The sequence below is a fragment of the Mya arenaria genome, chromosome 2 (assembly GCF_026914265.1).
Source record: "Mya arenaria isolate MELC-2E11 chromosome 2, ASM2691426v1".
Lineage (NCBI taxonomy): Eukaryota > Metazoa > Mollusca > Bivalvia > Myida > Myidae > Mya > Mya arenaria.
This window is the reverse complement of record NC_069123.1, coordinates 70,477,567-70,495,725: the sequence shown is the minus strand read 5'-3', so window position 1 is coordinate 70,495,725 and position 18,159 is coordinate 70,477,567. Positions and strand designations below refer to the sequence as shown.

The 18,159-nt window shown below is 32.4% G+C and overlaps 3 long non-coding RNA genes across 3 annotated transcripts; all 3 read right to left on the bottom strand.

Annotated features, from left to right (window-relative positions):
• Positions 1 to 2,607: 2,607 nt before the first annotated feature.
• On the bottom strand, positions 2,608 to 3,898 carry LOC128242384 (uncharacterized). Its single transcript, XR_008262599.1, has 3 exons — positions 3,803 to 3,898; positions 3,029 to 3,156; positions 2,608 to 2,722 (listed from the first exon to the last, which is right to left on the bottom strand). It is a non-coding gene; the product is annotated as an uncharacterized LOC128242384 (long non-coding RNA).
• Positions 3,899 to 5,385: 1,487 nt separating this feature from the next.
• On the bottom strand, positions 5,386 to 7,225 carry LOC128242377 (uncharacterized). Its single transcript, XR_008262598.1, has 3 exons — positions 7,164 to 7,225; positions 6,390 to 6,517; positions 5,386 to 6,083 (listed from the first exon to the last, which is right to left on the bottom strand). It is a non-coding gene; the product is annotated as an uncharacterized LOC128242377 (long non-coding RNA).
• A 2,096-nt stretch (positions 7,226 to 9,321) lies between these two features.
• Positions 9,322 to 17,780, bottom strand: LOC128242366 (uncharacterized). Its single transcript, XR_008262595.1, has 9 exons — positions 17,680 to 17,780; positions 16,906 to 17,033; positions 16,486 to 16,599; positions 13,870 to 13,971; positions 13,096 to 13,223; positions 12,676 to 12,789; positions 10,517 to 10,620; positions 9,743 to 9,870; positions 9,322 to 9,436 (listed from the first exon to the last, which is right to left on the bottom strand). It is a non-coding gene; the product is annotated as an uncharacterized LOC128242366 (long non-coding RNA).
• Between the last annotated feature and the right edge of the window lie 379 nt (positions 17,781 to 18,159).

Below are 18,159 nucleotides of genomic sequence, written 5' to 3'. Positions count from 1 at the left end.
TTGATAGAATGAATTAATGAATTAATGAAAGGTGGCATTATTTCTTTAAAATTGGGATCTCATTGTGTTGCTGTGATTGTTAAAGTATATGTTTTCTTGTCCATAAGCTGAAAATCATATGCACACTAAATAAAACATCATTCTGCATCCTATGTGCAGTAAGTTTTGTTTAATTGCTTATAGAATTTGCAATTATTGTAATGTTTGCTTAAAAGAGCAAACAAAATGTGTGAATAGATGCACAATACAGACAAAAGACTGATACAAGTCAGCAGTTTCATTAGAAAATAATATTATTATCAAAGCCACATCAGAAATGATTGACAACATGAAAGAAATTCATTTAGGAATGGAACAAACAGTCTCAATGGGCTTTTATGACCAAACTGTCTCACTTTGTACTTCAGTTTGGATACCATTTTCTAATATATTATCTTGAAGTACTTACAAATTACAGCATGTTGGCAAACACCAAGTACAGCTTGGCCTCTGGTGGGCAGCTTGGTGGGGGGGGGGGGGGTCTTCAACAGACAGTTCCTCCTGGGTCTGCTTCCTATGTTAAAAAAATCCCTCCATTTATACTTTGGAATTGAAAGTGAGGCTTTCATTCATTAGTTACCATCATTTGGAACTATTTCCAAACATTAAATTGAAAGTGAAAGTAGTTTTTTTTTAAAATGTCAAAAATATATAAGAAAATTATATATTATTAATTTATATTATGTAACATAATGTAACAAAGTTCAAGTTTCATAATTATTATATTTTATTTTTGAGTTTGATGTAATGCAAGGGAGAAAACAAGCAAATCAGCTTTGATGTTATGTACAGAGTTGTCTTTCTTAGTAATTTTAAAATATAATTGCTGTGTGGTCATCTGTGACTATAATCCCTAAATTGACATTTTTGGTGGGAACACTGGATCATTCGGTTCTTTGTTTTCAAGGCGAACACATCATATTTTACTTTGTCTGTAATTGTTGGAATTGGCGGGAAAAGATATTGAAGGTTAGTCTATTAGTTATACTTCTAGAACCTAGTATTTCTAGAATATTGTTTATTAAGAAGTGTAATTGTTTTAATTACATTTGAGCAGTTGTATCTAAGTATTTAGTAAGTTGGAAATATGATAGTTATAATATTTCTAAAAGGTCAAGATAGTGATTCAATCTTGCATGTTAATATTATAAGTAATATTAATAAATCCACTTATTTTAGAATTGCGGCACCAGTTGAATGTATGTGTCAGGGAGAATATAAAGGCAGTTTGGCCTACAGCTGGTGAGTTAGATTATATGTAATGTGATGTGAAATATGTTTGTACCTGTTTTGTATATGATGTATGTATTGTTTTAATATGATTATATTATGTAATAGTATGGCCGCTAGAAAATAGTATTAATTATGAGGAATATTGCTTCTCAAAGTATTATAGAAAATATACTGAATTAATTGTTAACTCTTGTGTGATATGCTTAAGTTGATGTTTATATACTTTCAGAGCTGTGGATTTATAATACATGTAATAAAAGCCCCTAAAGACTTCCGACGTGTTAATCAACTACACTGAACCCTAACTGCTGAGTTAGACCGTTAATATAGTCGTGGTCATAAGAAAAACTACCCTATTACAATAAGATTTTCACATTTCATACTCAAACACCAATATTCTATGGCTAAGCACTGTCAACTGGCCAAATTTCAACCAGATAGCTGTATAAATTAAGAATTTATAACAATTTAAAATAGGCCACCCCTCCAAAAGCTTCCTCTATATTTAAGCAACATTTTTTCAGAAACAGACTTCAAAACTCCTATAGTTCAGCTTCAGGCTATATGCAACACATACTGAAAGTTTGGCAATGATATATCAAACACTAAATGAATGAGACAAGTATTAGCACCTGTGGTATTTTCATAAAAAGCAGAAACAGCCATTTCCCTCAAATGTTAAGCCGCAAACCTTTGAAGAGCCATTATTTCCTTATGCATTGGAATAATTTGAGCAAGTAAAGTTTTCCTTGTAGCTTTTAATGGTGTCTATAGAACAGCACCACAAAACTGGCCTGCCTACTCTTTTAAGATTTTTTCTAAGCAAAATAAAGTTTTTCCACTTCATCGGCTTAGTGTTTTATATAAAAAATGACATAGAGCCCAACTGAAATGCCTCAACTTGTCAAAATTTTGCTTTTCTGGTCCACTTATATACAAAGGTAACAGAACTGTTCAGTTTAACACAAGAAATTTAGTGATAATGTGTTAATAGACAGTCTAAACAACACTATATGCCAAATTGTTGGCTTCCGGGACAAATGGCGCAACAAAGGAAATGGCAAAAAACACACCAAAACTTAAAGATTCATGACAACTGCTAGTGTTTTCATGTATGAGGTGGCTACATGATGTAGAAAATGCAGAGATAGCATTATTATGCCCATTTTTAAAAAAAATTTACTTTAAGAATCTGTTTTGAAGGCTAGATTTGGCATTAAATTCAGAGTACAGCACTTCACTATTGTCTATAAGATGCTTATTTACACCTGATTTGCTATAAATCTCACTCATTGGAATCATTTACACACAAACAAGCACTACAGAGTTGACTAACATCTTCATTCTTCTGAAATATTGGATTCAGAGCTGCATCTCCTGGATTCAGATTGCAGGACTACCGCCTGGGGAAAAGGCCGCAGCTAACTGGAGCTTATTGGCACATCATGATCTGCAAGCAAGACACAAAAGCAATGTTTTACACAAATAAAACTATCTGCCACTACTGTTAAAGTTTGAAAAAGGCCTGTAAACACTCATTTGAGGCATACACAACCTTTAATATAGTCATAAATGTGATAAATATGCAGAAAAGTTCATGAATTCAAAGATTTTCAGGACAAATTTAATAGAATATATAGTCTTTTGGACATTTTGCAATCAGTTTTTAACAACTCAAAGGTAAACCTCATCTTATTGAGTACCCAGATGCATTTTGCAAGCATTCAAACCAGACATGCTTAGAATTTCTTCTTACTTGGAGATGGTATTCCTTTCTTGAAAATCCTTGCCGAGAGCCGGTATGGAAAACCACAGAGACCACAGTTTTACCAGCACTGGTTCTTGTCCTTGAAAATTCCTCTGTGGCTACAGCAACCAGGCTGGCTATTAAAATAAGCAATAAATTAGGGTTTTTAAAACATTTATACTGTATTAAGGTTGTGTTTTTTAATGCATTAAGGGAAAGGGCTCTATTCTTTATGAAAGCTGCTCACTTTTTATTTATTTTGCCTTGAGAAATGTCAAGTTTTTCAATGAATAAATTGAATAAATGAATGAATTAATGAATATATATATGAATGATTGATAGAATGAATTAATGAATTAATGAAAGGTGGCATTATTTCTTTAAAATTGGGATCTCATTGTGTTGCTGTGATTGTTAAAGTATATGTTTTCTTGTCCATAAGCTGAAAATCATATGCACACTAAATAAAACATCATTCTGCATCCTATGTGCAGTAAGTTTTGTTTAATTGCTTATAGAATTTGCAATTATTGTAATGTTTGCTTAAAAGAGCAAACAAAATGTGTGAATAGATGCACAATACAGACAAAAGACTGATACAAGTCAGCAGTTTCATTAGAAAATAATATTATTATCAAAGCCACATCAGAAATGATTGACAACATGAAAGAAATTCATTTAGGAATGGAACAAACAGTCTCAATGGGCTTTTATGACCAAACTGTCTCACTTTGTACTTCAGTTTGGATACCATTTTCTAATATATTATCTTGAAGTACTTACAAATTACAGCATGTTGGCAAACACCAAGTACAGCTTGGCCTCTGGTGGGCAGCTTGGTGGGGGGGGGGGGGGGGGGGGGTCTTCAACAGACAGTTCCTCCTGGGTCTGCTTCCTATGTTAAAAAAATCCCTCCATTTATACTTTGGAATTGAAAGTGAGGCTTTCATTCATTAGTTACCATCATTTGGAACTATTTCCAAACATTAAATTGAAAGTGAAAGTAGTTTTTTTTTAAAATGTCAAAAATATATAAGAAAATTATATATTATTAATTTATATTATGTAACATAATGTAACAAAGTTCAAGTTTCATAATTATTATATTTTATTTTTGAGTTTGATGTAATGCAAGGGAGAAAACAAGCAAATCAGCTTTGATGTTATGTACAGAGTTGTCTTTCTTAGTAATTTTAAAATATAATTGCTGTGTGGTCATCTGTGACTATAATCCCTAAATTGACATTTTTGGTGGGAACACTGGATCATTCGGTTCTTTGTTTTCAAGGCGAACACATCATATTTTACTTTGTCTGTAATTGTTGGAATTGGCGGGAAAAGATATTGAAGGTTAGTCTATTAGTTATACTTCTAGAACCTAGTATTTCTAGAATATTGTTTATTAAGAAGTGTAATTGTTTTAATTACATTTGAGCAGTTGTATCTAAGTATTTAGTAAGTTGGAAATATGATAGTTATAATATTTCTAAAAGGTCAAGATAGTGATTCAATCTTGCATGTTAATATTATAAGTAATATTAATAAATCCACTTATTTTAGAATTGCGGCACCAGTTGAATGTATGTGTCAGGGAGAATATAAAGGCAGTTTGGCCTACAGCTGGTGAGTTAGATTATATGTAATGTGATGTGAAATATGTTTGTACCTGTTTTGTATATGATGTATGTATTGTTTTAATATGATTATATTATGTAATAGTATGGCCGCTAGAAAATAGTATTAATTATGAGGAATATTGCTTCTCAAAGTATTATAGAAAATATACTGAATTAATTGTTAACTCTTGTGTGATATGCTTAAGTTGATGTTTATATACTTTCAGAGCTGTGGATTTATAATACATGTAATAAAAGCCCCTAAAGACTTCCGACGTGTTAATCAACTACACTGAACCCTAACTGCTGAGTTAGACCGTTAATATAGTCGTGGTCATAAGAAAAACTACCCTATTACAATAAGATTTTCACATTTCATACTCAAACACCAATATTCTATGGCTAAGCACTGTCAACTGGCCAAATTTCAACCAGATAGCTGTATAAATTAAGAATTTATAACAATTTAAAATAGGCCACCCCTCCAAAAGCTTCCTCTATATTTAAGCAACATTTTTTCAGAAACAGACTTCAAAACTCCTATAGTTCAGCTTCAGGCTATATGCAACACATACTGAAAGTTTGGCAATGATATATCAAACACTAAATGAATGAGACAAGTATTAGCACCTGTGGTATTTTCATAAAAAGCAGAAACAGCCATTTCCCTCAAATGTTAAGCCGCAAACCTTTGAAGAGCCATTATTTCCTTATGCATTGGAATAATTTGAGCAAGTAAAGTTTTCCTTGTAGCTTTTAATGGTGTCTATAGAACAGCACCACAAAACTGGCCTGCCTACTCTTTTAAGATTTTTTCTAAGCAAAATAAAGTTTTTCCACTTCATCGGCTTAGTGTTTTATATAAAAAATGACATAGAGCCCAACTGAAATGCCTCAACTTGTCAAAATTTTGCTTTTCTGGTCCACTTATATACAAAGGTAACAGAACTGTTCAGTTTAACACAAGAAATTTAGTGATAATGTGTTAATAGACAGTCTAAACAACACTATATGCCAAATTGTTGGCTTCCGGGACAAATGGCGCAACAAAGGAAATGGCAAAAAACACACCAAAACTTAAAGATTCATGACAACTGCTAGTGTTTTCATGTATGAGGTGGCTACATGATGTAGAAAATGCAGAGATAGCATTATTATGCCCATTTTTAAAAAAATTTTACTTTAAGAATCTGTTTTGAAGGCTAGATTTGGCATTAAATTCAGAGTACAGCACTTCACTATTGTCTATAAGATGCTTATTTACACCTGATTTGCTATAAATCTCACTCATTGGAATCATTTACACACAAACAAGCACTACAGAGTTGACTAACATCTTCATTCTTCTGAAATATTGGATTCAGAGCTGCATCTCCTGGATTCAGATTGCAGGACTACCGCCTGGGGAAAAGGCCGCAGCTAACTGGAGCTTATTGGCACATCATGATCTGCAAGCAAGACACAAAAGCAATGTTTTACACAAATAAAACTATCTGCCACTACTGTTAAAGTTTGAAAAAGGCCTGTAAACACTCATTTGAGGCATACACAACCTTTAATATAGTCATAAATGTGATAAATATGCAGAAAAGTTCATGAATTCAAAGATTTTCAGGACAAATTTAATAGAATATATAGTCTTTTGGACATTTTGCAATCAGTTTTTAACAACTCAAAGGTAAACCTCATCTTATTGAGTACCCAGATGCATTTTGCAAGCATTCAAACCAGACATGCTTAGAATTTCTTCTTACTTGGAGATGGTATTCCTTTCTTGAAAATCCTTGCCGAGAGCCGGTATGGAAAACCACAGAGACCACAGTTTTACCAGCACTGGTTCTTGTCCTTGAAAATTCCTCTGTGGCTACAGCAACCAGGCTGGCTATTAAAATAAGCAATAAATTAGGGTTTTTAAAACATTTATACTGTATTAAGGTTGTGTTTTTTAATGCATTAAGGGAAAGGGCTCTATTCTTTATGAAAGCTGCTCACTTTTTATTTATTTTGCCTTGAGAAATGTCAAGTTTTTCAATGAATAAATTGAATAAATGAATGAATTAATGAATATATATATGAATGATTGATAGAATGAATTAATGAATTAATGAAAGGTGGCATTATTTCTTTAAAATTGGGATCTCATTGTGTTGCTGTGATTGTTAAAGTATATGTTTTCTTGTCCATAAGCTGAAAATCATATGCACACTAAATAAAACATCATTCTGCATCCTATGTGCAGTAAGTTTTGTTTAATTGCTTATAGAATTTGCAATTATTGTAATGTTTGCTTAAAAGAGCAAACAAAATGTGTGAATAGATGCACAATACAGACAAAAGACTGATACAAGTCAGCAGTTTCATTAGAAAATAATATTATTATCAAAGCCACATCAGAAATGATTGACAACATGAAAGAAATTCATTTAGGAATGGAACAAACAGTCTCAATGGGCTTTTATGACCAAACTGTCTCACTTTGTACTTCAGTTTGGATACCATTTTCTAATATATTATCTTGAAGTACTTACAAATTACAGCATGTTGGCAAACACCAAGTACAGCTTGGCCTCTGGTGGGCAGCTTGGTGGGGGGGGGGGGGTCTTCAACAGACAGTTCCTCCTGGGTCTGCTTCCTATGTTAAAAAAATCCCTCCATTTATACTTTGGAATTGAAAGTGAGGCTTTCATTCATTAGTTACCATCATTTGGAACTATTTCCAAACATTAAATTGAAAGTGAAAGTAGTTTTTTTTTAAAATGTCAAAAATATATAAGAAAATTATATATTATTAATTTATATTATGTAACATAATGTAACAAAGTTCAAGTTTCATAATTATTATATTTTATTTTTGAGTTTGATGTAATGCAAGGGAGAAAACAAGCAAATCAGCTTTGATGTTATGTACAGAGTTGTCTTTCTTAGTAATTTTAAAATATAATTGCTGTGTGGTCATCTGTGACTATAATCCCTAAATTGACATTTTTGGTGGGAACACTGGATCATTCGGTTCTTTGTTTTCAAGGCGAACACATCATATTTTACTTTGTCTGTAATTGTTGGAATTGGCGGGAAAAGATATTGAAGGTTAGTCTATTAGTTATACTTCTAGAACCTAGTATTTCTAGAATATTGTTTATTAAGAAGTGTAATTGTTTTAATTACATTTGAGCAGTTGTATCTAAGTATTTAGTAAGTTGGAAATATGATAGTTATAATATTTCTAAAAGGTCAAGATAGTGATTCAATCTTGCATGTTAATATTATAAGTAATATTAATAAATCCACTTATTTTAGAATTGCGGCACCAGTTGAATGTATGTGTCAGGGAGAATATAAAGGCAGTTTGGCCTACAGCTGGTGAGTTAGATTATATGTAATGTGATGTGAAATATGTTTGTACCTGTTTTGTATATGATGTATGTATTGTTTTAATATGATTATATTATGTAATAGTATGGCCGCTAGAAAATAGTATTAATTATGAGGAATATTGCTTCTCAAAGTATTATAGAAAATATACTGAATTAATTGTTAACTCTTGTGTGATATGCTTAAGTTGATGTTTATATACTTTCAGAGCTGTGGATTTATAATACATGTAATAAAAGCCCCTAAAGACTTCCGACGTGTTAATCAACTACACTGAACCCTAACTGCTGAGTTAGACCGTTAATATAGTCGTGGTCATAAGAAAAACTACCCTATTACAATAAGATTTTCACATTTCATACTCAAACACCAATATTCTATGGCTAAGCACTGTCAACTGGCCAAATTTCAACCAGATAGCTGTATAAATTAAGAATTTATAACAATTTAAAATAGGCCACCCCTCCAAAAGCTTCCTCTATATTTAAGCAACATTTTTTCAGAAACAGACTTCAAAACTCCTATAGTTCAGCTTCAGGCTATATGCAACACATACTGAAAGTTTGGCAATGATATATCAAACACTAAATGAATGAGACAAGTATTAGCACCTGTGGTATTTTCATAAAAAGCAGAAACAGCCATTTCCCTCAAATGTTAAGCCGCAAACCTTTGAAGAGCCATTATTTCCTTATGCATTGGAATAATTTGAGCAAGTAAAGTTTTCCTTGTAGCTTTTAATGGTGTCTATAGAACAGCACCACAAAACTGGCCTGCCTACTCTTTTAAGATTTTTTCTAAGCAAAATAAAGTTTTTCCACTTCATCGGCTTAGTGTTTTATATAAAAAATGACATAGAGCCCAACTGAAATGCCTCAACTTGTCAAAATTTTGCTTTTCTGGTCCACTTATATACAAAGGTAACAGAACTGTTCAGTTTAACACAAGAAATTTAGTGATAATGTGTTAATAGACAGTCTAAACAACACTATATGCCAAATTGTTGGCTTCCGGGACAAATGGCGCAACAAAGGAAATGGCAAAAAACACACCAAAACTTAAAGATTCATGACAACTGCTAGTGTTTTCATGTATGAGGTGGCTACATGATGTAGAAAATGCAGAGATAGCATTATTATGCCCATTTTTAAAAAAAATTTACTTTAAGAATCTGTTTTGAAGGCTAGATTTGGCATTAAATTCAGAGTACAGCACTTCACTATTGTCTATAAGATGCTTATTTACACCTGATTTGCTATAAATCTCACTCATTGGAATCATTTACACACAAACAAGCACTACAGAGTTGACTAACATCTTCATTCTTCTGAAATATTGGATTCAGAGCTGCATCTCCTGGATTCAGATTGCAGGACTACCGCCTGGGGAAAAGGCCGCAGCTAACTGGAGCTTATTGGCACATCATGATCTGCAAGCAAGACACAAAAGCAATGTTTTACACAAATAAAACTATCTGCCACTACTGTTAAAGTTTGAAAAAGGCCTGTAAACACTCATTTGAGGCATACACAACCTTTAATATAGTCATAAATGTGATAAATATGCAGAAAAGTTCATGAATTCAAAGATTTTCAGGACAAATTTAATAGAATATATAGTCTTTTGGACATTTTGCAATCAGTTTTTAACAACTCAAAGGTAAACCTCATCTTATTGAGTACCCAGATGCATTTTGCAAGCATTCAAACCAGACATGCTTAGAATTTCTTCTTACTTGGAGATGGTATTCCTTTCTTGAAAATCCTTGCCGAGAGCCGGTATGGAAAACCACAGAGACCACAGTTTTACCAGCACTGGTTCTTGTCCTTGAAAATTCCTCTGTGGCTACAGCAACCAGGCTGGCTATTAAAATAAGCAATAAATTAGGGTTTTTAAAACATTTATACTGTATTAAGGTTGTGTTTTTTAATGCATTAAGGGAAAGGGCTCTATTCTTTATGAAAGCTGCTCACTTTTTATTTATTTTGCCTTGAGAAATGTCAAGTTTTTCAATGAATAAATTGAATAAATGAATGAATTAATGAATATATATATGAATGATTGATAGAATGAATTAATGAATTAATGAAAGGTGGCATTATTTCTTTAAAATTGGGATCTCATTGTGTTGCTGTGATTGTTAAAGTATATGTTTTCTTGTCCATAAGCTGAAAATCATATGCACACTAAATAAAACATCATTCTGCATCCTATGTGCAGTAAGTTTTGTTTAATTGCTTATAGAATTTGCAATTATTGTAATGTTTGCTTAAAAGAGCAAACAAAATGTGTGAATAGATGCACAATACAGACAAAAGACTGATACAAGTCAGCAGTTTCATTAGAAAATAATATTATTATCAAAGCCACATCAGAAATGATTGACAACATGAAAGAAATTCATTTAGGAATGGAACAAACAGTCTCAATGGGCTTTTATGACCAAACTGTCTCACTTTGTACTTCAGTTTGGATACCATTTTCTAATATATTATCTTGAAGTACTTACAAATTACAGCATGTTGGCAAACACCAAGTACAGCTTGGCCTCTGGTGGGCAGCTTGGTGGGGGGGGGGGGGTCTTCAACAGACAGTTCCTCCTGGGTCTGCTTCCTATGTTAAAAAATCCCTCCATTTATACTTTGGAATTGAAAGTGAGGCTTTCATTCATTAGTTACCATCATTTGGAACTATTTCCAAACATTAAATTGAAAGTGAAAGTAGTTTTTTTTTTAAAATGTCAAAAATATATAAGAAAATTATATATTATTAATTTATATTATGTAACATAATGTAACAAAGTTCAAGTTTCATAATTATTATATTTTATTTTTGAGTTTGATGTAATGCAAGGGAGAAAACAAGCAAATCAGCTTTGATGTTATGTACAGAGTTGTCTTTCTTAGTAATTTTAAAATATAATTGCTGTGTGGTCATCTGTGACTATAATCCCTAAATTGACATTTTTGGTGGGAACACTGGATCATTCGGTTCTTTGTTTTCAAGGCGAACACATCATATTTTACTTTGTCTGTAATTGTTGGAATTGGCGGGAAAAGATATTGAAGGTTAGTCTATTAGTTATACTTCTAGAACCTAGTATTTCTAGAATATTGTTTATTAAGAAGTGTAATTGTTTTAATTACATTTGAGCAGTTGTATCTAAGTATTTAGTAAGTTGGAAATATGATAGTTATAATATTTCTAAAAGGTCAAGATAGTGATTCAATCTTGCATGTTAATATTATAAGTAATATTAATAAATCCACTTATTTTAGAATTGCGGCACCAGTTGAATGTATGTGTCAGGGAGAATATAAAGGCAGTTTGGCCTACAGCTGGTGAGTTAGATTATATGTAATGTGATGTGAAATATGTTTGTACCTGTTTTGTATATGATGTATGTATTGTTTTAATATGATTATATTATGTAATAGTATGGCCGCTAGAAAATAGTATTAATTATGAGGAATATTGCTTCTCAAAGTATTATAGAAAATATACTGAATTAATTGTTAACTCTTGTGTGATATGCTTAAGTTGATGTTTATATACTTTCAGAGCTGTGGATTTATAATACATGTAATAAAAGCCCCTAAAGACTTCCGACGTGTTAATCAACTACACTGAACCCTAACTGCTGAGTTAGACCGTTAATATAGTCGTGGTCATAAGAAAAACTACCCTATTACAATAAGATTTTCACATTTCATACTCAAACACCAATATTCTATGGCTAAGCACTGTCAACTGGCCAAATTTCAACCAGATAGCTGTATAAATTAAGAATTTATAACAATTTAAAATAGGCCACCCCTCCAAAAGCTTCCTCTATATTTAAGCAACATTTTTTCAGAAACAGACTTCAAAACTCCTATAGTTCAGCTTCAGGCTATATGCAACACATACTGAAAGTTTGGCAATGATATATCAAACACTAAATGAATGAGACAAGTATTAGCACCTGTGGTATTTTCATAAAAAGCAGAAACAGCCATTTCCCTCAAATGTTAAGCCGCAAACCTTTGAAGAGCCATTATTTCCTTATGCATTGGAATAATTTGAGCAAGTAAAGTTTTCCTTGTAGCTTTTAATGGTGTCTATAGAACAGCACCACAAAACTGGCCTGCCTACTCTTTTAAGATTTTTTCTAAGCAAAATAAAGTTTTTCCACTTCATCGGCTTAGTGTTTTATATAAAAAATGACATAGAGCCCAACTGAAATGCCTCAACTTGTCAAAATTTTGCTTTTCTGGTCCACTTATATACAAAGGTAACAGAACTGTTCAGTTTAACACAAGAAATTTAGTGATAATGTGTTAATAGACAGTCTAAACAACACTATATGCCAAATTGTTGGCTTCCGGGACAAATGGCGCAACAAAGGAAATGGCAAAAAACACACCAAAACTTAAAGATTCATGACAACTGCTAGTGTTTTCATGTATGAGGTGGCTACATGATGTAGAAAATGCAGAGATAGCATTATTATGCCCATTTTTAAAAAAATTTTACTTTAAGAATCTGTTTTGAAGGCTAGATTTGGCATTAAATTCAGAGTACAGCACTTCACTATTGTCTATAAGATGCTTATTTACACCTGATTTGCTATAAATCTCACTCATTGGAATCATTTACACACAAACAAGCACTACAGAGTTGACTAACATCTTCATTCTTCTGAAATATTGGATTCAGAGCTGCATCTCCTGGATTCAGATTGCAGGACTACCGCCTGGGGAAAAGGCCGCAGCTAACTGGAGCTTATTGGCACATCATGATCTGCAAGCAAGACACAAAAGCAATGTTTTACACAAATAAAACTATCTGCCACTACTGTTAAAGTTTGAAAAAGGCCTGTAAACACTCATTTGAGGCATACACAACCTTTAATATAGTCATAAATGTGATAAATATGCAGAAAAGTTCATGAATTCAAAGATTTTCAGGACAAATTTAATAGAATATATAGTCTTTTGGACATTTTGCAATCAGTTTTTAACAACTCAAAGGTAAACCTCATCTTATTGAGTACCCAGATGCATTTTGCAAGCATTCAAACCAGACATGCTTAGAATTTCTTCTTACTTGGAGATGGTATTCCTTTCTTGAAAATCCTTGCCGAGAGCCGGTATGGAAAACCACAGAGACCACAGTTTTACCAGCACTGGTTCTTGTCCTTGAAAATTCCTCTGTGGCTACAGCAACCAGGCTGGCTATTAAAATAAGCAATAAATTAGGGTTTTTAAAACATTTATACTGTATTAAGGTTGTGTTTTTTAATGCATTAAGGGAAAGGGCTCTATTCTTTATGAAAGCTGCTCACTTTTTATTTATTTTGCCTTGAGAAATGTCAAGTTTTTCAATGAATAAATTGAATAAATGAATGAATTAATGAATATATATATGAATGATTGATAGAATGAATTAATGAATTAATGAAAGGTGGCATTATTTCTTTAAAATTGGGATCTCATTGTGTTGCTGTGATTGTTAAAGTATATGTTTTCTTGTCCATAAGCTGAAAATCATATGCACACTAAATAAAACATCATTCTGCATCCTATGTGCAGTAAGTTTTGTTTAATTGCTTATAGAATTTGCAATTATTGTAATGTTTGCTTAAAAGAGCAAACAAAATGTGTGAATAGATGCACAATACAGACAAAAGACTGATACAAGTCAGCAGTTTCATTAGAAAATAATATTATTATCAAAGCCACATCAGAAATGATTGACAACATGAAAGAAATTCATTTAGGAATGGAACAAACAGTCTCAATGGGCTTTTATGACCAAACTGTCTCACTTTGTACTTCAGTTTGGATACCATTTTCTAATATATTATCTTGAAGTACTTACAAATTACAGCATGTTGGCAAACACCAAGTACAGCTTGGCCTCTGGTGGGCAGCTTGGTGGGGGGGGGGGTCTTCAACAGACAGTTCCTCCTGGGTCTGCTTCCTATGTTAAAAAAATCCCTCCATTTATACTTTGGAATTGAAAGTGAGGCTTTCATTCATTAGTTACCATCATTTGGAACTATTTCCAAACATTAAATTGAAAGTGAAAGTAGTTTTTTTTTAAAATGTCAAAAATATATAAGAAAATTATATATTATTAATTTATATTATGTAACATAATGTAACAAAGTTCAAGTTTCATAATTATTATATTTTATTTTTGAGTTTGATGTAATGCAAGGGAGAAAACAAGCAAATCAGCTTTGATGTTATGTACAGAGTTGTCTTTCTTAGTAATTTTAAAATATAATTGCTGTGTGGTCATCTGTGACTATAATCCCTAAATTGACATTTTTGGTGGGAACACTGGATCATTCGGTTCTTTGTTTTCAAGGCGAACACATCATATTTTACTTTGTCTGTAATTGTTGGAATTGGCGGGAAAAGATATTGAAGGTTAGTCTATTAGTTATACTTCTAGAACCTAGTATTTCTAGAATATTGTTTATTAAGAAGTGTAATTGTTTTAATTACATTTGAGCAGTTGTATCTAAGTATTTAGTAAGTTGGAAATATGATAGTTATAATATTTCTAAAAGGTCAAGATAGTGATTCAATCTTGCATGTTAATATTATAAGTAATATTAATAAATCCACTTATTTTAGAATTGCGGCACCAGTTGAATGTATGTGTCAGGGAGAATATAAAGGCAGTTTGGCCTACAGCTGGTGAGTTAGATTATATGTAATGTGATGTGAAATATGTTTGTACCTGTTTTGTATATGATGTATGTATTGTTTTAATATGATTATATTATGTAATAGTATGGCCGCTAGAAAATAGTATTAATTATGAGGAATATTGCTTCTCAAAGTATTATAGAAAATATACTGAATTAATTGTTAACTCTTGTGTGATATGCTTAAGTTGATGTTTATATACTTTCAGAGCTGTGGATTTATAATACATGTAATAAAAGCCCCTAAAGACTTCCGACGTGTTAATCAACTACACTGAACCCTAACTGCTGAGTTAGACCGTTAATATAGTCGTGGTCATAAGAAAAACTACCCTATTACAATAAGATTTTCACATTTCATACTCAAACACCAATATTCTATGGCTAAGCACTGTCAACTGGCCAAATTTCAACCAGATAGCTGTATAAATTAAGAATTTATAACAATTTAAAATAGGCCACCCCTCCAAAAGCTTCCTCTATATCAGGCGTGAGACCACAGTTATTTTTACTATATGTTTCATATAGACACTAACCTGGCTATTGACTTTATACACACCCCAATTGAAAAACAAGGACATGGCATCTCTAGAACAATTCAAGACACAAAATATAATCACAAGAAAACACCATGTTGACCATTGACCCGACTGTCAAAATTGAGTTCAAATACATAACCCTTCCGCCAGGGAGTCAATCGGCTACAAACAACTAATTTTCAGACTTCCACAAGCTATGATTTTTCCAATATTTACATTGAAAACTATCAATTTCTGCAATAGAGTGTCAAATTCAGTCAAGTTCTCTGCAAAAAGAACATTTTTTGCTTCTTTTTCATTCAATTTTAATAAAATATTGATACTTGAACACAAGCACTCTTTGTTTCTGTATTCACATCCGGATCTTGGTCAACGGGGGGCAGATAACTGTGGTCTTGAGCCTATTTAAGCAACATTTTTTCAGAAACAGACTTCAAAACTCCTATAGTTCAGCTTCAGGCTATATGCAACACATACTGAAAGTTTGGCAATGATATATCAAACACTAAATGAATGAGACAAGTATTAGCACCTGTGGTATTTTCATAAAAAGCAGAAACAGCCATTTCCCTCAAATGTTAAGCCGCAAACCTTTGAAGAGCCATTATTTCCTTATGCATTGGAATAATTTGAGCAAGTAAAGTTTTCCTTGTAGCTTTTAATGGTGTCTATAGAACAGCACCACAAAACTGGCCTGCCTACTCTTTTAAGATTTTTTCTAAGCAAAATAAAGTTTTTCCACTTCATCGGCTTAGTGTTTTATATAAAAAATGACATAGAGCCCAACTGAAATGCCTCAACTTGTCAAAATTTTGCTTTTCTGGTCCACTTATATACAAAGGTAACAGAACTGTTCAGTTTAACACAAGAAATTTAGTGATAATGTGTTAATAGACAGTCTAAACAACACTATATGCCAAATTGTTGGCTTCCGGGACAAATGGCGCAACAAAGGAAATGGCAAAAAACACACCAAAACTTAAAGATTCATGACAACTGCTAGTGTTTTCATGTATGAGGTGGCTACATGATGTAGAAAATGCAGAGATAGCATTATTATGCCCATTTTTAAAAAAATTTTACTTTAAGAATCTGTTTTGAAGGCTAGATTTGGCATTAAATTCAGAGTACAGCACTTCACTATTGTCTATAAGATGCTTATTTACACCTGATTTGCTATAAATCTCACTCATTGGAATCATTTACACACAAACAAGCACTACAGAGTTGACTAACATCTTCATTCTTCTGAAATATTGGATTCAGAGCTGCATCTCCTGGATTCAGATTGCAGGACTACCGCCTGGGGAAAAGGCCGCAGCTAACTGGAGCTTATTGGCACATCATGATCTGCAAGCAAGACACAAAAGCAATGTTTTACACAAATAAAACTATCTGCCACTACTGTTAAAGTTTGAAAAAGGCCTGTAAACACTCATTTGAGGCATACACAACCTTTAATATAGTCATAAATGTGATAAATATGCAGAAAAGTTCATGAATTCAAAGATTTTCAGGACAAATTTAATAGAATATATAGTCTTTTGGACATTTTGCAATCAGTTTTTAACAACTCAAAGGTAAACCTCATCTTATTGAGTACCCAGATGCATTTTGCAAGCATTCAAACCAGACATGCTTAGAATTTCTTCTTACTTGGAGATGGTATTCCTTTCTTGAAAATCCTTGCCGAGAGCCGGTATGGAAAACCACAGAGACCACAGTTTTACCAGCACTGGTTCTTGTCCTTGAAAATTCCTCTGTGGCTACAGCAACCAGGCTGGCTATTAAAATAAGCAATAAATTAGGGTTTTTAAAACATTTATACTGTATTAAGGTTGTGTTTTTTAATGCATTAAGGGAAAGGGCTCTATTCTTTATGAAAGCTGCTCACTTTTTATTTATTTTGCCTTGAGAAATGTCAAGTTTTTCAATGAATAAATTGAATAAATGAATGAATTAATGAATATATATATGAATGATTGATAGAATGAATTAATGAATTAATGAAAGGTGGCATTATTTCTTTAAAATTGGGATCTCATTGTGTTGCTGTGATTGTTAAAGTATATGTTTTCTTGTCCATAAGCTGAAAATCATATGCACACTAAATAAAACATCATTCTGCATCCTATGTGCAGTAAGTTTTGTTTAATTGCTTATAGAATTTGCAATTATTGTAATGTTTGCTTAAAAGAGCAAACAAAATGTGTGAATAGATGCACAATACAGACAAAAGACTGATACAAGTCAGCAGTTTCATTAGAAAATAATATTATTATCAAAGCCACATCAGAAATGATTGACAACATGAAAGAAATTCATTTAGGAATGGAACAAACAGTCTCAATGGGCTTTTATGACCAAACTGTCTCACTTTGTACTTCAGTTTGGATACCATTTTCTAATATATTATCTTGAAGTACTTACAAATTACAGCATGTTGGCAAACACCAAGTACAGCTTGGCCTCTGGTGGGCAGCTTGGTGGGGGGGGGGGGTCTTCAACAGACAGTTCCTCCTGGGTCTGCTTCCTATGTTAAAAAAATCCCTCCATTTATACTTTGGAATTGAAAGTGAGGCTTTCATTCATTAGTTACCATCATTTGGAACTATTTCCAAACATTAAATTGAAAGTGAAAGTAGTTTTTTTTTAAAATGTCAAAAATATATAAGAAAATTATATATTATTAATTTATATTATGTAACATAATGTAACAAAGTTCAAGTTTCATAATTATTATATTTTATTTTTGAGTTTGATGTAATGCAAGGGAGAAAACAAGCAAATCAGCTTTGATGTTATGTACAGAGTTGTCTTTCTTAGTAATTTTAAAATATAATTGCTGTGTGGTCATCTGTGACTATAATCCCTAAATTGACATTTTTGGTGGGAACACTGGATCATTCG